The 22,632-nt window shown below is 44.3% G+C and overlaps 1 long non-coding RNA gene across 1 annotated transcript in view; it reads right to left on the minus strand.

Moving 5' to 3' along the window:
- Positions 1–963: 963 nt before the first annotated feature.
- Positions 964–22,632, minus strand: part of LOC120395045 — a 72,391-nt gene continuing 50,722 nt past the window's right edge. The window contains exon 3 of the long non-coding RNA XR_005592464.1: positions 964–1,082. This is a non-coding gene — a long non-coding RNA (uncharacterized LOC120395045). The remainder of the gene's footprint in view (positions 1,083–22,632) is intronic.

The raw sequence follows: 22,632 nt of genomic DNA on the forward strand, positions 1-22,632 counted from the left end.
TACTCCACCCTTTCCCTGCTCCTGGCCCCGCGCCCATTCCAATCTCATCCCCAAAGTCCCAACCCTAAATCTGCTCCTCTCTCCCCCTCTTGGATCCCTTCCCCAAATCCCCACCCTGGCCCCGCCTCTTCCCCCAATGCACCGCATTTCCCCTCTCCCCCCGTCCATGCCCCACAAATCAGCTGTTTTGTGGCGCAAGTGCTGGGAGGGAGGGGGGAGAAGCAGGCGGTGCGCTCGTGGAGGAGGCGGAGGTAAGCTGGAGCAGGGGGCACGGGGCAGGGAGCTGCCGATGAGTACTGAGCACCCACCAATTTTTTTCCATGGGTGCTCCAGCCCCGGAGCACCCACGGAGTCAGCGCCTATGGGTGGGAGGGCAGGGAAGCAACAGGAGGCTGGAGCCTGAAGCCCCACAGCCAGAGAGTGAAGCCCCATGGCCAGAAGACGGGGCCTGGGGATGGAGCCCAAAGCCATGTGGCCGGAGCTTGGGACCTGCTGCCATGCAGCCGGAGCCTGGAGATGGAGCCCGAAGCCCCATGGCCAGAGCCTGCCGTCATGCCACCCCAGGGTTGAAGCCCAAAGACTGAGCTCCACCGCCCCTGGGAAGGTGGGGAAATCACAGGCTGTCTGCTTCTCCAGGGTTGTGCCCCAGGTGTCTCCAGAGGGGGGTAGGGCCCAACCCCTGCTGGTGGCCCCAGCAACCAACAACAAGGTGGAGCATCAAGGGGCAACATGGAGGGGAGGGGCCACTACTTTACCCCCTCAGTCACAGTTCATAAAGCCGTGGCCTCAAAAAAGCATCCAGTGGCCGCATGTGGCCACGGTGGCCGCATTTGAGAAACACTGGGCTAGAGACACCATCCCTGCCCATCCTGGCTAACAAATACATAGGGGTGTGCAGGCACAAGTCAGACCATGTCACAGCAATGTTAACCATGTTTCCCATCATCGTTAGCAGGTAGACAACAGAGAAGAAGATGAAGAACCCCAGTGTGATACTTGAAGAGATTTGGAAATCCCAGGAGAATGAATTCCCTCACCGTGGTGTGATTCTCCATCTTCTGTCTGTCCACTTCACCTGTTACCTGTGAACAAAAGAACCACCCCGAAAGGGAACAGCAATCAGAAAAAGGTAACCAAACTATTTCCAATCCAAAACAATGGTTAGAGTGTTCATAATCTAGAATAGTTCAAGTATGGTCACAAAAAGTATTCATAAATTGCTTTTACAAATTACATACAAGCCTTGTGACTGAATATTTCAGTGTATTCACCATATATTTTTCTTACACTGTTGAATTTGTGTAGCTACCAGTTGTAGTTTCATAGTGAACGTTCAGTTGAATTTGCACTTAATATAGGGAGTTAACTCTTTGTTATATATGAAAAATACAGTATATGTTCTCCACAATTACAGTAAATACCCAGACTACATTATAATTTTTCAGAAACTTTACAAGCCAATCCATTAATTAGGTTAGTACTTAAAAATAAATAAAAATGGGCCTGTTAAGAAATTTAGCATCCAGTTTCAAACTATTTTTGGCCTGTAATGATCTCAGGAATCAAATGATAAAAGATTCTTTAGACTTCCCACATATTTAAAACTCACTAAAATCTTGTATCTAGTCTTCATTTATGTAGGAAGGGGCAAAAAACAGGGAAATTTGGAAGATAAGAGGAAGGGGGTGCATATTCCAGTTGCTTTTCAGTGCTCTGGAGAAATATTGCAGCTGTATAACCAGTTTAACTGACCAATATGCTCTGGCTGTTGTGCACTGCTCTGGAGTAGCATAAAGCAGCCAGAAAGTACCAGTTAATCTGCTCTAAGATGTAAATGGTGCCCAGTTTACAATGGCTCCAGTGGCTCCGTGGAACTGGGCCCATGCTCAGAAGGGTCTCCGGCCTGCTCCATTTGCACTGTGCCCCGAGACCCTGCTGGCTCCCCCTGCCCACCACTTGCTCCTCTCAGCCTGCCTGTGGGCTGGCCGAGGGCTCCTCTCAGACCCCTGGCCAGACCCCAGTGCACCTCCAGCTCTGGGCAGTCTCTGCTTCCCACCACCTGTGATGCCCCACCCGTCTCCCCAGAGCTGAGCCACCTGGGACTGGTGCAGAAGCCTGGCCAGTCTCAGCCAGGTGTGTGGTGGGGGGAACAGTGTGGAGGGCTTGGCTGGGCCCCTCCAGGCTAGTGCATCTTGAGGGACCCTGGCCAGGGCAGGTCCTTGCCTGGCTGATGGTGCCACTCCAGAGGGGCTGGAGTGATTCCCAGCCCTGGGGCCAGCCCTGGCTGCGCTGCCAGTGCAGCCCAACAGACACAGTTGCCTCTCAGCAAGGCCACTGAGTGTGGCTGGAAGGCAGGTCTTGAGGGATTGGGTCTGTGGGAATTTTGAGGGGGTGCTGGGCTGTGAAGGGGCGGGGAAGATGTGTTTTGGGGCACTAGGGAGTGGGGGATGCTGGGCAGTTGTGGTGGGGTAGTGTTGTTCAGGGCGCTGTGCATTTGTGGATGAGTCTGGGAGGCCTCTGGCTGTAGGGAGTCAGGGGGGATGTTGAGTGTGGCATGGCCCTGCCCCTAAGGGGAAAGGGCACACTGGCAGCAGAGTGCCAGGCAGGCCACTGTGTGTCTGGCAACTGCCAGTTTGTAAATAGTGCCCTTGCCATGCCACGCCCCATTGCCTCTGGCTGGCCCCTCACTCCGGGGACTGACCTCCCTGCACCATGCTCCATTGCCTCCATGGAGGCCCACAGATATGTTTGGCACTGGGCCCACAAAAGGTTAATCCAGCCCAGAGAGGGGCCTCCTTTTTGGAAAATAAGATTAGAGAAGGAAATAAATTATTAGATTGAAAACATAGTGTGGATATTAAGTAAGATAAGTAAGATAAGTAAATAGGTCAGTAAGCCAAGAATACAATGTCTGAGCCAACTAAGATAAGAGGAAAAACCCAGAACTATTTACAGTAAACTCAATAACAAGGGACAAAGAATGTAGAAATGAGGTAAAGAGCAAGTCAAATTACGATCAGTGTGTGGATGTACAGTAAAGGCAATATGATGTGTAATGTATATAAAGGGAGACGATTTCTGTGTAACTTTGGAGCTGTACTTTCTTTGCCCTGCACCCATCCTCCCTACACTTGAGTCAGACCAACTCAGTGTAGTTGTTGTATGTAACTTGCCATTTGTATAGACAATATTTTTGTTAGTACAGTAACTCTCCACTTAACGTCCTCTCGTTTAACATTCTTTCAATGTTATGTCCCTGCTCCATTACAGAACATGCTTGTTTAAAGTTGTGCAATGCTCCGCTATAAAGTCATTTGGCCACCTGCTTTGTCCACGACTGGCAGCCCCTCATCAGCTCCCCTATGCCCCCCCCCAGCACTTCCCGCCAGCCAACTGGTGGAAGGAGCAAGAACACAGTGCGCAGCCTCCCCCCCTCCTTCCCCAGCCTCCTGAACGCTGCAAACCAGCTGATTGCTGCAGGCAGGAGTCTGGGGGGAGAAGGGAGGAGCAAGGACGTGGCATGTGGAGTAAAGGCGGAGGAGGTGGAGCTGGGGGGGGGAGAAGAGGCAGGTTAAGGGTGGGGGCTTGGAGGAAGGGGTGGAGTGGACAGGCCAAGGGTTGAACCCCCCGCCCTTGGCAAAGTCGGTGCCTGTGCTTCCAAGAACAGCAATAGGAGCAGCCAGACAATCCTCCCTCTTCCACTCTCTGACTCCACCACCTCAACCAAGCTTCATACTCAGCAGTGATGATTGCAGTGTTAAATTGTTTCTTTAAAATTGTTTAAAACTTATACCTGTATTAAATTGCTTGTTTAAAATGTATATAATGCCTTTTGTCCGGCAAAAAAAAAAATCCCTGGAACCTAACCCCCCCTATTTACATCCATTCTTACAGGGAAATTGGATTAGCTAAACATCATTTCACTTAAAGTTGCATTTTTCAGGAACATAACTACAACATTAAGTGAGGAGTTACTGTATAGGTCATAATTTGGGATCAGTTAATGCTGCTTTCTAGCTAAGGCACATGTTATTCAAAATAATTTTGGTTAGTGTCAAACTACCACTATTGAATTCTGACAGCAATATTTAATAAATTGGTTATTGTCCATTCTAAAAAACAGCATCTACAAAAAACAACTGGTTCTACAACAGTTACTGGTGTATCACAAATCAATGCAAACCTAACGATCACTGCACCTAACTTTTTATGCCAGGAATATTGTCAACATCGCAACTTCAGTTGCCACAATAATTCAGGCCAATCCAATGGAACAAAGAAGCTAGCCACTCCTGTCTCCTGTTCTGAGAAGCTTATCAGATGGCAACAACCAGCAGTAAGGGCAACCTAGAACTTGGCTGGACAGTACTGTGCAGTAAATTTATATATGAAGACCTCATTTGTAATGTCATTATTCCAAATTTCTGTTTTACTTCTCATGCACATAAAATTGTGAAATATATTGTAATAGTGCCTATTTCAGTTTTTTTAAAATGGTTTTAAAACAACACTCCTCAATCAAAGTCCCAGACCTAGCATTCTCAAGCCCACAATAGAGGACTAAAATCAATTAACGGAAAAGAATTGTCCACAGGTTGTATGAGGGAATGTGCAGACCATTGGACATATGGAGCATGAATGTATGGACGGATAAAGCAAAATAGCCATAAAACAGTATTTAGCCTGCTGGGTCATTTTCAGTTCATACATTATGCTTTTCTAGAATGATAGGTAAACGTCCTCCCCATAAAAAGATAAAAAGTAGGGGAATGTAGTAGAGAGAGAGAAAGAGACATCGTGGAGCATTGGGTCTGGTGGAAGGTCTGAGGCTTCATTGACAATAAATTTAACTGAGCACCTTCGCTACCAAACCTGTGGTCTTCCTTTATAAGTAACATCAAAGTCTGCTGAACGAACATGCTGCATGCACTATCTACTAACAACATTGCAGATCTCAGAACAGAAGCAGTGTGCAGCCTGAACAGTGTCACTAAGGCCTTCAACACTTAACACTAGGTAGTACTCTCAAGGTCTGCTAAACCAGCTATCTGTACAGAGCTGGACAGCACACAGAAAGAACACAAACATGCAAGCCAACTGACAACACCGTGAATAGTAGGCACAATGGGGGAGATGATATGCTAGGGACCATGTCTTTGAGAGAATATGGGACCAATTGCCACATTGGAGGCATTAATCTCGACAACAAAGGGTCATGACAGGTTGGGATGGACCAGGATTGGGGCAATGGTAAAGGTCATCTTGAGCCAGACGAATGCTTGTTAGGCCTCTGGAGACCAGGTGAAGGTGGTTCTTGTGGAGAAGCACTATCAATAGGGCAATTTAGCATGAAAATCTGGAGATAAACATCTATAAAAGTTAGAAAACCCCAGGAAGTGTTGTAGCTTCTTGATGTTTTTTGTGGGGGTGCCCAACTCCATACTACATCCACCTTCTTGGGCTCCATTCAGAGCCCACCAGTGGACAGGATGTAACTCAGGAACTCCATGAAGCCCTGGTCAAAACTCACTTTTCCAGCTTTGATACAAGCCATGTTGGTGGAGCCATTCCAGGGCCGACTGACCGGATGTGCTGGGGGTGTTGCTCAGGATCCTCAGAAAAGATGAGGATGTCATCTAGGTAGACTATGATGTACAAGTGTAGGATGTCAAGGAAGACCTTATTCATGAAGTTCTGGAATGTTGCATGGGCATTTGTGAGAGCAAATGGCATTCATAGTGGCTGTTCCGGGTTCAAAAAACCTGAACCAGGTTGCAGGTCAATTTTCATGAATACCTGGTGGATCATACAATAGTTCTGGAATGAGTGGAAGCGGGTATTGATTCCTGATGGTAACCTGATTTTCTCAGGTTCATCAGATGATGTGAAGGCAGACTTGCTCACAGAACTTGGAGTAGAAGCTAAGCAGGAGCTCATGCCAAAGGATTTGCAGATCATGAGCCACCAGCCATGAAATGCTAAGGATTATGTGGAAGAGTGGTGGGTGGATCGTCCTGAACTGAAGACCTCCCTGATGGTCCTGAATGACAAGTTCCAGAGGCCCTGATGACAGTAGTGAGCCAACTTTAGTTTTCACTAGGTGAGGGACAGTCTTTGGTTGAACCAGAGTACCCACGGCTTGTCCTGTATCAGCATCTATGAAGCTGTCTGCTGCCCTGGAATCCACCAGTGCCCACTGTGGCAGAATTTGGTAAGGCTCCCCTGGAACACAAAGGCAGACCTGGACTTTAAGGTGGGTGAAGGGTTCACCATGCCGGGGGCATGTCTCGGTAAGGAGAAGGGGGTCATTATTTCAGGGCTCATCCTGACCAACCCCTTCTACTGGGTTTGGGTGTGGCTGTTTGGGTGTAGTTGGGTGTGTTGTGCATAGTACTAGACCTCAGGGTGGCCAGTTGGCAAGAGCATGGCTGGATCCTCCACAGTAAAAACACAGCCTGTGGTGGCAATGACACCTTTTTCCCTCAGAGTGGTCACTATACAGCTACATGCGTTCAGGGTCCGGGATGGAGATACATGCTGTTCCGTGGGCACTTCCTGGAATGCCCCGTCAGTTTATATAGTGTGGAGAGCCAATCAGGAGCCAGGAAGCTGCTGCCTGACAAACTACTGGCAGGCTAGTGGCAAGTGCAGCATGGTGAGGACTTGGATTCTATCTACAAAGACCCTATGCAATTCAATTCCTCTGTGTACATCCCTTCTGCTCAGGCTGTGGGCAGAAATTTGACTTAAGGGCAATAAAGATAATGACTCAGAAGTAGCAACCCCAAACTCCCACTGAAATCAGTGGGAGTTAAGAGCACTTAGCACCTTTCAGGATATGGCTCCATATGCAAGGAATAAATAACATCATTCTTACCACCTAACGTCCTCTTCCCTTCTTATTTCTAACCTTTTATGGTCCCTCTTTTGCCATCTTTTTTTCTGCCTCTTTTTTTATTACTATTTTGCTCATAGTTCTGCACTGATATTTCACATTTGATAAAAAAAATCACCATTATTAATATTTAATTTAATTAATCATTAATTTTCCGGTTTCATTACTTGACATGCTCCTTGCCTGGAGAGAGCGAGCTGAGCCAGCCCTTCTTTGTAATGTGGACTTCACAACCTGCAGCTTATGGAAATAAACATTTTTTCGTGTAATCTAATGTATGCCTCACTTCTTATTCCAAATATATATATATATATTTGGAGAGGCAAGAGACCGGCATAGGCATTTCCTGACTGATGTAAGTATGCTATAAACTTGGTCCCCTGGACATTTATTTTTCCTGTTCCTCTTCCCCACCAGCAAATATCTTCTCTTTGGAATTATTTATGTCCTGGACGGACCCAGGCAATATTCATGGTAGCCCCTTATGACTTATGTCTTCACCTAACTTGGCTCCTGAGTTTCTAAACTCTTTTGCTGATTTCCTTAAATTACAGATCCACAGGAGGCCTTGTGGGTAACCCTGGACCCATTCTGGACCACAGTATCAACTAAAACATCAGCTCAGATGTCTAACTGGGACATCTCCCATGTAGAAGTAGCATACTATGGGCCAGCTCCAGAGCTGGCTCACCCCTTCTGATGGAATTACCGCGGGGAAGGGGCTCAGGGTGAGGAAAACTCTACAAAGGTCCCCAGCAGAGTCCCTCCCAAAATCTTTCCATGAAGGGGTTAGGATTTGACACCACAAACATATGTGAAGAATGAGCCTTCATAGATTCATAGAGTCCAAGGCCCAAAGGGACCATTGTGATCATCTAGTCTGACCTCCTCTATAACACAGGCCACAGAACACCCCTGAAATAATTTCTAGACAATATATTTCTAATTGGTAGAATACAACTGTGACATCGAGCCAGAAAGGGTTAAGCAACTAGCAGGTTAAATGACCCAAATTGAACCTTTAAAAACATATTAGAAAAATGTATGAATGTTAATTAGGGCCATTCCATGTTAGATAGACTAGAGCTCTGAAATGCAAACCTGTACTGTTAGAGAATTAAAGGTAATACTAATTGTAAGTGTTTACTTATTTCTTGTTAGCTGTTAACCATGTAAACAAACGGTTCCTGTCTGTTACTATATTTATTGATTCAGAGATCAAAAGGGAATATTAATATTTAGATGAAACTTGGGTGCCATAATTTCGTTGTCTAGATCTCTCTTTGAAGTTTGCAGTAAACTGTCTATAAACTGCTTAATGGATAATTACCTTACACTGATGAATGCAAATAGTTACCTGTATATGCTTAGGTCTACTTGAAAGCTAAGATAATTGCCTGTTGTTCACCCAAGGACTGCATGCTGTCAAGAGGCTGCTGAACAACTATAAAAAAGGACTCTAGGGCCCTGATCCTTTCATCTCAGATCTGCTTAAGTTTCATCAGTGGAAGTTTGAGATGCAAGACTGATGTCTCCAGTCTCATCTGGATCACTCTGATATTTTGACATGGAACTAATTCTGAAAGGACTTTTTGCAACTCTAAAGCTCACCATCTCTACTATGAAACTGACCTAAGAATTCTATTCACATCTATATGTATAATGATCTTTTAACCAATACTTTCTTTATCTTTTTTTTAAATAAAATTTAGTTTAGTTAATAAGAATTGGTTGCAAGCGTTTATTTGGGTAAGATCAGAAATATTAATTAACCTGGTGGGTAACGTGTCTGATCCTTTGAGATTGGTAGAACTTTTTAAAATGATGAACAGGATTTTCAGTAATCCACTCATCATATTTGATTTGACACTGTAGGTGGGAGCTCAAGGTTGGGTTGCTTTAAGGGAACTGTATTTCTGGCTTCTGGGTAACCAGTAAGGTATTGTGGAAGCTGTTTTGTTGTAAGCTTGGTAAATCTAAGTATTAGAATAACCACCATTTTGCGGGATTGTCTGCCCCATTCTTTGCAGTTTGCCCTGATTGCCCATCTCAGAGTGCCCCCCCTGGGACGCCGGTCACAACACCTATGTTTCTTTGTACTGACTCAAGGTCCCCTGGCTCCTCCCGCCCCAGTTCCTGGCATCACAGCTCCATTGGAACTGCATTCCCATGACTTCCCATGCCTGAGGCTGCCTCTGTGGAAAGTTGTAGAAAGATGTGGGAGGAGGAGCCTCTGTAGTGCAATTTCAAAAGAGCTGTGATTATCCCAGTCTAGATTAATTTTTCTGACTAACCTCCATGAGCTGGAGGGGTCATGATGTGACCTCATCTCCAGATACACCTACTCAAACCAGTCCTGCAATCCCCACCCCCACCCCTGCAAGGCGTGTAACCTTCTGCCAGGTGGAGTCAGCAGCAGCAAAGGCCAGGTTCAATATCTAGGGGATCCTCTTAATAATATAACACAGAACCAGCTCTAGACCTCACCTGGTGATCTGGGAAAATGTCCCACCACCTGTAGGCACCTCTAAGAGACAATACTTCCCCACTCCCAAGAATTGAGTCTGTGTTAACAAACAAGAACATTTATTAAAAGGGAAAGGGAGCCCAGCATTTGTTTGTTAAAATGCCACAACCACATTCAAAAGCATGTGCCCATAAGCAAACCTGACCCCACAGTGTGTTGGGCAGGGTCCTTTGCCTCAGTTTCCAATCTTGTTTGTGAAAGTCCAACAAATGATTTAACACATCACTTCCCTCTCCCTCTGCTGCACCCCACTCACAGTTGCTGTCCTTGGTTAGCAAAGACCCAGAGTTGAGAGGTGTGTTCACAGGGGTTCACCTCCCACCTCTGCAGGGAGGGGGATCAAACAATGCCTCTACTGCTGCCTCTGCAACTGGCTCACAGCTGCCACTGTCTCTCTACCACTGCTAGCCACTGCCATTCTGCTGCCACTGGCCACCACTGCTTGCTGTTCCCGTGATGTCACCGTATGAAGTTCCACCACTTAATATGGCTCTTAGTGAATTCAGCAGGGAATGGAGAACCTCACAGTCAGTGGAGTCTCTGTGTTGTCTTTCACTGTCCCCATGCAAGGACTAAGGATTAGCTTCTAGACTCATTCAGCTGTGAAGTCAGCACTAGGAATCACCAACCAGAAATAAGGGCTTTTAATTGAGTCTAACTAGCTCTGCCATTAACCACTAGAGAGGAGCAGGTCAAAGAGTGTCTAGAACTCTTTAGGTAGAGACCACAGGAGGAACACCTGTCATCACCCACTCTCAGCTTCCCTGGAATTTGGCATCCCTTCTCTTTGCTTAGCAAGTGAGTTTCAGTTCAGGATGACCCCCTTAATGAGGGTAGGCCAAGCACAGTTCTGCTGCCCTTTACTCAGACAGTAAGCATGACAACATTTCATTACCCCTGCATTAAAATACTAGAGTGATTTGTAATCCAAAACCAGCCAAAATTGATCATTTTGGCAAAGCATTATGCTGCACCTAGGCATGTCTATGAAAACAGTCTGCTCTTTAAGTCTTTTCCCTCACAGTGTCACTAGATGTCAGGAGAGAGCTCATTCAGACTCTGCTTACAGTTCATGGAGGAATATGTTTTAGGTCTAGCATAGAATCATAGAAGATTAGGTTGGAAGAGACCTCAAAGCAGGACCAACCCCAAATAAATCATCCCACCTAGGGCTTTGTCAAGATGGGACTTAAACACCTCTAAGGATGGAGATTCCACCAGAGAATATCAGGGTTGAAAGGAACCTCAGAAGGTCATCTAGTCCAATCCCCTGCTCAAAGCAGGGCCAATCCCCAGACAGATTTTTGCCCCAGACTCCCTAAATGGCCTGTTTCAAGGATTGAGCTGACAACCCTGGGTTTAGCAGAACAATGCTCAAACCACTGAGCTATCCCTCCCTGCAAGTCCCTAGGTCTTCAGAATTCTGTTATAAAGGAACGCAAAATTATAGGCTGGTCGGTTGTACAAGGATGGATGTGCATTAGTAACCAGGCCGTTGCATTCTTATCTGACCTGGTTATAGCAAATGCAAGCAAGCAGCACTCACACAGAAGCAGCTTTTCTCACCTTTAACTATGTGTAAATGAGTTTGTGTCTACATCCACCCCACTGTCTAAAAAGGGATGTCTCGTATTCTGGAAAAATCTGGGTACAATCCCGTAGTGAGCATGGAGTGCACAGAGGACAGCACGAGCACCACATGGAGCAATGCACTCTGGGATGTCTTCCTACTCATGCAGCAGGGTAGAGATGGTTGGGAAATGCCTTTTTTCCATTAAACATTCTGACAAAAACACAATTCTTCAAAACGTAAAATTTTCCTTTCTGTTGAAAAGCTGTTTTTGACCAAAAAAGTTTTGATGAATAAAATTTGACCGGCTGCAGGGACAAGATAAAGGAGGATCAGCCAACTAGGTTTCACAGATACAGTGTGTGGGGGGGGGTCCATGAAGACAGCAAAATAACAACGTGATGAGCCATTTACAAGAAGACACAAATGCCCCCTTCTATCTCTGCTGTCCTTGCTTCTATCCCCCTCTACATCTGTCCCCACTCCAGTCTGTCTTGGTCCCCCTCTACTGCTAACCCCCCCACCCAGCTTCTCCCCTCCCCCCCACACCTCTGCATTTCAATCATGTTCTTTCCTCCTATCTCTTCCTCGCTGCCAGGGTGCCAGAAGGGGGTCACTGAGTGCACAGCAGAGACAGGATCCCTGGTCTCCATCCTAACATCTAGCCCCACAGCAGCCACAGAAGCCAGGAGGACCAATTGCAGGAAAAGTCCTGCTCAGCCCAGGCTAAAGCATGCTCAGTGAGCTCTAGTGGGGAAGAAGGGTAAAATAAGTTTTGGACAAGAATGCTGCCAGCCTCTATCCAGCAGGAGTGAGCTTCCCAGCCCAGGATGACAGACTCGGGCTGATGGGGTTCGCACTAACTCTCTAAAAATAGCTGTGTAGACAGTGCTTTGAAGTTGCAGGCCAGGTTGAAGTCTGGGCTCTGAAGCCAAGCCCCGTTCCTAGGCTTCAGAGCCTGAGCCACAGCCCAAACTACAACTTCAGAGCGCTCTCTACAGAGCTATTTTTAGAGCCCTGCTAGACCAAGTTAGTCAACCCAAGCTGAGAGGCTCGCTTCTGTAAGCTGTGTAGACATACCCTAAGAAACCACCATGTGCAAATGGTGGTTTCCAGAGGTGTTTAATTTGGGTGGATTTTCACAGGGCTAGCAAAAAGCAAATCCCTCTCACTATATTGACCCCTTTCCCCCCCTTTCCTGCTACCTAATTTCAAGTCCCTGCTTCAAAGCATGGAGGCTACTAATTTTACACCATTGTGTCACTCCTGATTACAACAGTGTGAGGGCAGAATCAAGGTAAATTCAATAATGCCTGTAAAGTTCTTTGAGGTTCAGAGGTGCTATAGAAACACCAGCTATTATAATTATTAGTAATAACTTCTATTGCTAAGTTTCTAAGGTCTCTGTAACTCTGACAGTAGCCTAAGGACCCCAGGCTGAAGGCTGACCACAGAGCCAGATAACAATAAGTCAAGTTACTTCCCATAGCCAACACTTTGCATGAGACATTGGCTGTGGTCACAAGTCACTACACTGGGGGTGACTGCAGAGCCGAATGGCAGGAAGTCAAGAGAGTGTCCAGCGCTCACACTTTGCAGAGGTGATATAAGCCGCACTAACTGTGGTCTGGAGTCCCCTGCTCACACATCTCCTCTCCTGGGGCACAGTGAAGAATTAATTTGGATAATGATATCTACCTTGAGATTCCTCCTACTCTGCCTTCTCTCTGACGGAGGCTTCATGGCAGAGGGTGAGTCTGCAGCTCTGATTAGCCAATTACACTGAATGTAGATGGCACTGTGCTTGCTAGGGAAGCATGTTAACTTCTCTGGTTTCCTTTCAGAAAAGCGGGAGTTATAATTTTAGGATGAAAAATTCCCATTGGGTGGGAAATGTGTCAGTTTGGAAGACAGTGGCCTTGTCTGCATGAGAAAGCTGCTTGGGTTTAACTTAACATATGATTTAGTTAAACTGGTGCAAAGGGCTCATTTCAGTTTAAAAGTAGTTTATTTTAGTTAATCTTAAATCAACTCTGGTTGCTGAAAACCAAGGAAATGTCAGTTTTGGAACTTTTGTTGAGAACTCAAAACATTTTGTAGCAAATTTTAAAAAAATGTAATAAAAAACTTGATAGGGAAAAAATATTTCACAATCAACTCTATTGGACATTCTCCAGTGTGAACACTGAACTTCCTATTAAGCTTTTTATTGAAAACAAAGATGCATTCACTAAGGTTATGCTAACTAATTCACTCAGTTCTAATTGCTTTTGATATTTTGACCTTTAAATAGTAGGGAATGTGCAGGGGTCCAGAAACTGTGTGGAAAATTAGAAAGAATTTTTTTTAAAATTCTTATTATTAAATTATTATTTTGTAAAAGTGGCAAAGAGTTCTGTGGCACCTTATAGAATAACAAACGTATTGGAGCATGAACTTTCATGGGTGAATACATGCATCTGACAAAGTGGGTATTCACCCACGAAAGCTCATGCTCCAATACGTTTGTTAGTCTATAAGGTGCCACAGAACTCTTTGCCGCTTTTACAGATCCAGACTAACATGGCTACCCCTCTATTATTTTGTAAAGACTCTATTTGTCACTTTTTTTAAACGGTTGCCTTTCCTCTTATAGAGAGGACAATATGATGGATTATATCACAGTTACAATTTTAAGCTGGTCTTGTTTCTCTAACTTTTAGTGACTTTTAAATCGAACAGTAATAACCAACCCCTATCCTCTGACCATTTTTTTCCAGACAACTGCTGGCAGATTGTGTCTGACTCCTAATTCTGAAGCTGTAAACTCAAGGTGAATTAAATGGAATCCATTAGAATCATAGAATCATAGAACTGGAAGGGACCTCGAGAGGTCATCTAGTCCAGTCCCCTGCACTCAAGGCAGGACTAAATATTATCTAGACCATCCATGACAGGTGTTTGTCCAACCTGCTCTTAAAAATCCCCTATGATGGAGATTCTACAACCTCCCTAAGCAATTTATTCAAGTGCTTAACCACCCTGACAGTTGGGAAGTTTTTCCTAATGTCCAACCTAAACTGCCCTTGCTGCAATTGAAGCTCATTGCTTCTTTTCCTATCCTCAGAAGTTAAGAAGAATAATTTTTCTCCCTCCTCCTTGTAACAACCTTTTATGTACTTGAAAACTTTTATCATGTCCCCTCAGAGTCTTCTCTTCTCCAGACTAAACACACCCATTTTTTTCAATCTTCCCTCATAGGTCACGTTTTCTAGACCTTTAATAATTTTTGTTGCTCTTCTCTGGACTTGCTCCAATTTGTCCATGTCTTTCCTGAAATTTGGCGCCCAGAACTGGACACAATGCTCCAGTTGAGGCCTAATGAGCACGGAGTAAAGGGGAAGAATTACTTCTCGTGTCTTGCTTACAATATTCCTTCTAATACAGCCCAGAATGATGTTTTCTTTTTTTGCAACAGCGTTACACTCAGATCATTGCAAAGGCTGCCAGAAATAATGATTCCCCAGTTTCTATTAAGAAATTAGTTTATCCTTAGAACGGAATATTAAAAAATGCTGAATAAAGAAAAATTTGAACACTCAAAATTGGAAGTAACTTGAATTTTCAATCACAGAGAAAAATTCATCTCTATTTTGGAAGTTGGTGGCAATGGGCTTTGACAAGACAGGAAGGGGATTTCATCCCAGCAGAAGTTGTATGGACAATATTGATTGGTGGGCCCCTATGTGAGCAAAAGTTTTTATTAATATAAATAATACAGGATTTTTCTCCTCAGATCGGTCCACAGGTATTATTGTTCCACTTTATCAAAACGGTGACAGAAATGATCCTGGGAATTACTGCCAGTTAGCCTCTTACATGTATATTTTAAAATTTACACTAGATATCTCCTGGGGTGAGTAGAGTATTGGGCAGAGAACTGTAATTTATTTGCCCAGGAATAAAGAGGCTATTTGCCAAGGAACAAGCCTGAATGGCCGCTCTACCATTGCTAACTGCTTTGTCCTCTCATCGATTCACAAATATTGTTCCTCCAAGCAGGGAAAATGTTATGCAGCCTTTGTCGACCTGAAAGTGGCTTTGGATTGACAGAGGTCATCTCTGGGAGAAATTTGCATGGGCTAGTATACCAGCTAGGCTATTTTATCTCCTGAGAGCCCTGCACAGTCAAACTTTTCATGATGGTTAAGGGGACAAACGTATAGATGGTGGAAAGAAGAAAGCCTTAAATTCTATACAAGCAGTGCTGTTTCACTCAGGTCTATGGGGGCAAATCTAATCACTCCAGTTGTAGAGTTTTCATGGCTAAAGTCTGTGCCCAGGTACTATATCACATGGAAATTTGGGGCTGGAAGAGTCTTAGGAGTCAGGATTTTAAAGAAAATGCTCCAAATTACACCCCTGCTTTACTCAGGGCAAAAGTAGGGGAATGTGCTATTTCAACCAAAGCTTTTATATTAATTATTGTCTCTGCATTTATCAAATGAATCTACAGTGCCTTCCAAGATTATGTCTAGAGCAGGCCTGCACAACATGCAGCCCGGGGGCCGCATGTGGCCCACGGGGGGTGAGTAGGCAAGCTGCGGGTGACGGAGGGGGGCTGAAGAGGCGGGCGGGCAGTGGTGGGGGATGAGGAGGTGACTGGGTGAGTGGGCAGTGGCGGGGCTGAGGAGGCGAGCTGAAGGGTGGGGGTGAGGAGGCAAGTGGGCAGGCAGTGGTGGGGGGTGAGGAGGCGAGCTGCCGCGGTGGGGACTGAGGAGGTGAGCGAGGAGTCAGTGGCTGACCTGTTCTACTGATCTGGTCTGGTTCCCATCCCCTCTCCACGGGTTGCAGCTGTCTGGGAGTGCCTGCCTTCCACGCCTTCCCCATTCACACCGCATTCATTCAACAGGACAATTGATTACCAAGTTGGGGGAAGAGCTTGTTCTACTTCTAGCAAAAAGACAATTTTCTTTTACCTTAATTATATTACCAAGGTTCAATACTGCTGTTTCGGTGGGGCAGCACTGGGGAAGGAGGGTTTGTTTCCGTGAAGTGGGCGGTGCTGGGGGGGGAGTATTTCAGGGGGGCTGGGAGGCGCTGGGGTGGGGGTTCAGCGGGGCCGGGGGGGTTCGGCCCTCAGCTGTTTTCTTTGGAGTAATATGGCCCTCACCGCTTTACGAGTTGTGCAGGCCTAGTCTAGAGGAACAGCTCAAGCAGATACATATTGTAAAGTTCGCTTGGCTGTTTTCAAATTCACTGCCCTCCATTCTTTGTGCTTTTCAGAACTAGATTTAGGACTGTCGGCAAAAGTGTGGAAACTTTAATTAAGCTTTGAGCAAAAGATGCCTGCAAACAACTGAATGTGGCATTTGTTCATACAACAGATATGTCTCCTTGGCTTTCTCACTTAAAGAATATCCACAGTTATGAGAAATATTTGGACATTTTGAACAACAGTATGTTAAACAGGGCGTTAAACTATGCAGATGGACAGTTTGGAAAGGAGGTATGCTAGTACTGAGAGAGAGAGAATTGTCTTTGTCCATTTAGGTCTGGCCAAGTTTAAGACTTATCACACTACTTATTGTCTTGTAACCTGTACTGCACCCTAGAAATAAATGGCTATTTCCTTTCTTGGTCTAGATGCCTTTACCACATTACGGTACCCCAGAAATTAGAATACTTGCTGTAAAATTAAAATGTTCCAGTTATATGGGCTCTTGCCCTATGTGACTGGTCAGCCAGAAAAATAAGAAAAAAAGGGTATGAAAGAGATGCTGCTTTTAACAGAAATGAAATAATGTACTCCTATATTTTATTCTATTTTTGTGCATTATTTTTAGGGGTGGTGATTTTAAAGTGTAACTGACTTTAGGAAGGGTTTTTCTTGTGCAGATTCTGGCTCTTGTATTTGTAGTTCAGTTTCTTGAAAATGCCCAGTACAGCAAACCCAATGGATACTGAAAAAAGCCTGGTTTGAGAAACCATTTGGCTAAAATGGTCTTCTTTTCATCTCACTGATCTGTGGGAGAGATCTCTTTCTCTGTACATTATGCTCTCACTATCACATTTAACCTTGCATACTGGTCACAAAGTAATTAATAATACTTTGCATGAGGGCTATCAAGTGATTTAAAAAATTATTGTGTGATTAATCACACTGTTAAACAATAATAGAATACCATTTAAATATTTTTGATGTTTTCTACATTTTCAAATATATTGATTTCAATTACAACACAGAATACAAAGTGTACACTGCTCACTTTATATTTATTTTTATTACAAATATTTGCTCTGTAAAAAAACAAAAGAAATTGTATTTTTCAATTCACCTAATACTAGTAATGTAGTGCAATCTTATTATCATTAAAGTGAACTTACAAATCTAGAATTATGTAAAAAAACCACTGCATTCAAAAATAGAACAATGTACAATTTTAGAGCCTGCAAGTTCACTTAGTCCTACTTCTTCTGCCAATCGCTCAGACAAATAAGTTTGTTTACATTTGCAGGAGATAATGCTGCCCACTTCTTGTTTACAATGTCATCTGAAAGTGAGAACAGGTGTTCTTACAGCACTGTAGTAGCCGGTATCAAAGATATGCACGTGCCAGATGTGCTAAAGATTCATATGTCCCTTCATGCTTCAACCACCATTCCAGAGGACATGCGTCCATGCTAATGAGGGATTCTGCTCGATAACAATCCAAAGCAGTGTGGACTGATGCATGTTCATTTTCATTATCTAAGTCAGATTCCACCAGCAGAAGGTTGATTTTCTTTTTTGGTGGTGCGGCTTCTGTAGTTCCGCATTGGAATGTTGCTCTTTTAAGAATTCTGAAAGCATGTTCCACACCTTGTACTGCTTAGATTTTGGAAGGAACTTCTTAAACCGTGGGTCAAGTGCTGTAGCTATCTTTAGAAATCTCACAATGGCACCTTTTTTGCGTTTTGTCAAATCTGCAGTGACACTACTTAAAATGAACAACATGTGCTGGGTCATCATCCGAGATTGCTATAACATGAAAGATATGGTAGAATGTGTATAAAATAGAGCAGGGGACATACAATTCTCCCCAATGAGTTCAGTCACAAGTTTAATTAACTCATAATTTTTTTAATGAGCATCATCAGCATGGAAGCATGTCCTCTGGAATGGTGGCCAATGCATGAAGGGACATACAAATGTTTAGCATATCTGGCATGTAAGTACCTACAAAAGTGCCATGCAAATACCTGTTCTCACTTTCTGGTGACATTGTAAATAAGAAGCAGGCAGCATTATCTCTTGTAAATGTAAACAAACTTGCTTGTCTTAGTGATTGGCTAAACAAGAAGTAGGACTGAGTGGATTTGGAGGCTCTGAAGTTTTATACTGTTTTGGTTTTGAATGCAGTTATATAACAAAATATCTACATTTGTAAGTTGCACTTTCATGACAAAGAGATTGCACTATGGTACTTGTATGAGGTGAATTGAAAAATATTATTTATTTTGTTTATCATTTTTACAGTGCAAATATTTATAATAAAAATAATATACACTTTGATTTCAATTACAACACAGAATACAATATATATGAAAATACAGAAAAACTTCCAAAATATTTAATAAATTTCAATTGGTATTCTATTTTTTAACAGTGTGATTAAAACTGTGATTAATCGTGATTAATTTTTTTTTAGTTAATTGTTTGAGTTAACAGTGATTAATCGACAGCCCTACTTTGTACTTATACAGGAAATTTTTTGCTTAATTTCAAAACACTTTACAGTAGTGGCTAAACATAATTATCCCATTTTCCAGATGCACAGAGTGGTTAAGTGATTTGCCCAAAATCACACCTTGATGGGAATGGAACTGAGGTCTCCTGACCACCAGTTTTGTGCCCTAGCCACTGGAGCATGGTGCAATAGTTTGAGATGTGTGTGAGCATAAAAGGATGGGAGTGCAAGACACTAAGTGATCACATAGTGGCAGCAGACAGTAAAGGAATGAGGAAAACTGGCTGCCAGCCCTGAGAACTACGTCAGTTCAGGTCACCTATGTATAAACGGATAGGCCACTTTCAGCCCTTGGAGAGGAGCACATTGACTCCTCTCATTGCTTCTCTTCCCATAGGTATTTCTAGTGTGCGACTGGTAGGTGGGGACAACCCCTGCTCTGGGCGGCTGGAGGTGCTGCATGAAGCTACATGGGGCACAGTGTGTGATAAGCATTGGGATGCTCACGACTCTGCGGTGGTGTGCAAACAGCTGGGGTGTGGATCTGCATTGGAATCTCCATGGTTCAGCTTTGGACCAGGCTCTGGTCCTGTGTGGCTGGAGGCCACATTCTGCCGTGGTACTGAGCAATATCTCTCACAGTGTCTGAGCCATGGGATGGGGCAGGAGTCCTGCAGTCATTCTCAGGATGTTGGAGTAATATGCTCGGGATCAGGTAATTACATTCTTTGCTGTTAACTCATATGGTTTAGCACAGACAGACATGAGACAATTCTACTTCCAACTTGCTCACTCTCCAGGAGCCACTAGTACTGTGGAAGCTGAGTCTGTTACCGCCTATTGGTTAGAGCTCTGCACTGCCATTCAGGAGACACAGATTTGGGTCACCTGGGCCAGGTCTCTAGCTTTCCCTTGGGAGGGCCAATGGAGGTTGGGAGTGCCAAAGCAGATGGGCCTGGGGGACCTAGAGTTGGGCACTCTGAGCTGCCTTATGGGAAATCCAGATTCATTTAGCAATTCTAGCCTCCTGCTGTCCTCCTACAGCTGCACAGGTGTCGGGAGAGCTTAGAGGCTGAGTTGGCTGCCTCCTAGAGGCTAGCACTCTTTGTCATCATGTTGGAGACCAGGACTCAATTCCCAGCCCTGATCTCTTAACTTCCCATGGAGAAAACACTTCAGCTGCTCCCTACTCTGACACAGGGCCAGTATCAATCTGCAGTACTTGTCTCCAACCTTGCCCTTTCTTCTGCAGATATCTCTAGTGTGCGCCTGGTAGGTGACCAAGGCCCCTGTGCAGGGCGTGTAGAGGTATTTCTCCAGGGCAGATGGGGCACTGTGTGCAGCCTGGGCTGGAGCACCACATCCTCCTCCATCCTCTGTGGCAGTCTGGGCTGTGGACCACCTCTAGAGACATCATCTATGCCAGCATCAGTGTCAGGCCACTCCTTGGCACTCCATGGCCTACTCTGTGGCCCTGCAGACCGCAACATCTCTCAGTGCAGCTCGTGGCTGTCGGACAGGAAGCTCCACGCTGATGCAAATGCCGTGGTGGTGGTATGCTCAGACACAGGTGTGACACAAGGATTTATCTTGATCCCACCCCTGAGCTCTGTAGTTGAGGAACCCCTTATTCTCCCCAGTCCAAGGCAAAGTGGGCTTCGGGAGGGTAGTGGATGATGGGGGAGGAGGTGGGAATGAATTCCTGAGTCCGATAGCCACAAGGAGGAACATAACCAGGATAGTAAACCCTTGTGGGGGGCATGTCCCTCTCCTTCCTGCCTCTCACCAGTGGCAGAAAGCTTATGGATTTAGTGTGTGGGTGCTGAGTGGTGCTGGTGGCCTGTGATCTACAAGTGGTCAGACTAGATGATCTGGTGGTCCTCTATGCCTCTATGGGAGGACTCTAGTGTAGCAGAGTACACCTGGGAGAGGGGAGTCTTTGGGGGAGGGATCTGAGAGCTGGGGGGCAGGGGAGTTGTGTTCTTGGGAGAATGGCTCTAATATGGCTCTTCACAGCCCTAGAAACCCTGTGGTTTGGGTTCTTTGCGTGAAGTGCTAGGAGGAGGAGGGAGTTTTAAAGGAATGACGGCTGAGTTTGGGGACTGAAGGTTTGCCAGGGCTGAATTTTTGGATGCAAATTTTGAGTTGTGTGAGAAGAATTATGGATGCAGTTGAAATTTGGGGTGAAGGTTCTAGTTCTGGAGTGATGGTTTTCGCTTAGTTTATTCTTACTTCCACCCTGTCCCTGCTTTCTTAGATGGAGTTTTCAAAGTGAAATTATTTATCCTGTGTTAGTGTGCATGGAATGCTAATTGATGGCCCTTGGGTTTGTCCTGCTGACTCCTGTTTCCCTTTATGTTTCCCCAGAGGATTTGTCAGTTGGTCCATCCCACCGCCGTGTCTTCTACTTTTGGAGCTCCTGGATTTTTCGCCTGTTGATCGCCATGGCTCTGTTTGTGTCTATTCATCTTGGGACCCACCTGCTGCTTGTGTCACAGAAACAAAATTAAGATCTCAGTCAAAGCTCCTGTGGGGACTGGATGACTCAGAACAGTCAGGGGATGGGATATGGAGCTTTTCATCTCTTGGTCCCCAGTTTCACTGTAGCCCCAGGTCAGGAAGTCTGGGTAGCTCAGTATGATTACAGAATGGAATATGATTGGTCTTGCTTTGAGCAGGGGGTTGGACTAGATGACCTCCTGAGGTCCCTTCCAACCCTGATATTCTATGATTTTATGATCTATGACTAAACTATTTTGATTGGAGACATGGGAGCCTAGGTTAGTAGAGCTGCACAGGTACTAGAATTTTTGCTCTGTGAAAAATTTCAAAATTTGTTTTCATTCTAAATCAGAATTTTCCACAGAACACAACTAGAATGTTTCATTTCAATAAAATCAGAAAGTTTCATTAAAATTTTGACTTTTAAAACAAAATAAAATAAATTTTGATACAAAACACTGTTTTAAATTAAAAAGTCAAAACATTTCATTGTAAAAATGCTTTTACATTTTATTAAAATGAAATTTGGTCCAAACTGACATGTTTCCACTGGAAGTTTCAATTTTGACAAAACAGCATTTTCAAATAGAAAACATTCTGGTGGATAATTTTGACCAACTCTAATCATGGGTATATTCCTCAGCAGCCATTAGGTTCCTATAGGCCTGGGTACCATACTGTGACCGGGGTCCTAGTGGGGACAGCTGTGGTCACTCAATTAGGTGAACTGCAAAAATGCGGCAGACAATCTCCAAAAAGCTGGTGGATATTCCAATATTTAGATTTACCAAGCCAGCATGAAACAGCTTCTTTATTACCTTACTGGTTACTCAGAAGTCCTAACAATACAGATCCCTTAAAGTGACCCAGCCTCAGGCCTCCATCCAGGTACTTAAGTCAAACATGATGATTTCTGAAAATCTTGTTTCATCAAATAAAATAAAAGGTCCTACCAATCCCAAAGGATCGGACACATTACCTCCCAGGTTAATGCATGTTTCAGATCTTACCCAAATACATGCTACAACCAATTCTTATTAACTAAACTAAAATTTATTAAAAACCAAAAGAGTGACAGAATGGTTAAAAGATCAATATACATGCAGACATGAGTTCAATTCACTGAGGTTTAGATTCATAGCAGAGATGGTGAGCTTTATAGTTTCAAAGAGTTCCTTTAGAATTCAGTTCATAAGTTATAGTTCAATGTCCAAATATTATATTCAGGGCGTGCTAGCATAACTGAGACCTCAATCTTGTGACTCAAACTTCCCCTGATGAAGCTTAAGCAGAGCTGAGATTAACAGGATCAGGACCCAAGGGTCTTTTTATACAGTGTTCTAGCATACACTTGACCACACAGTCTTGGTTAAACAATAGGTTTTTGATGTAACCTTTTGCTTTCTAAACACCACCAGTAATAAGTTAC

This window comes from Mauremys reevesii, unplaced genomic scaffold, assembly GCF_016161935.1.
Source record: "Mauremys reevesii isolate NIE-2019 unplaced genomic scaffold, ASM1616193v1 Contig90, whole genome shotgun sequence".
NCBI classification, from domain to species: Eukaryota; Metazoa; Chordata; order Testudines; family Geoemydidae; genus Mauremys; species Mauremys reevesii.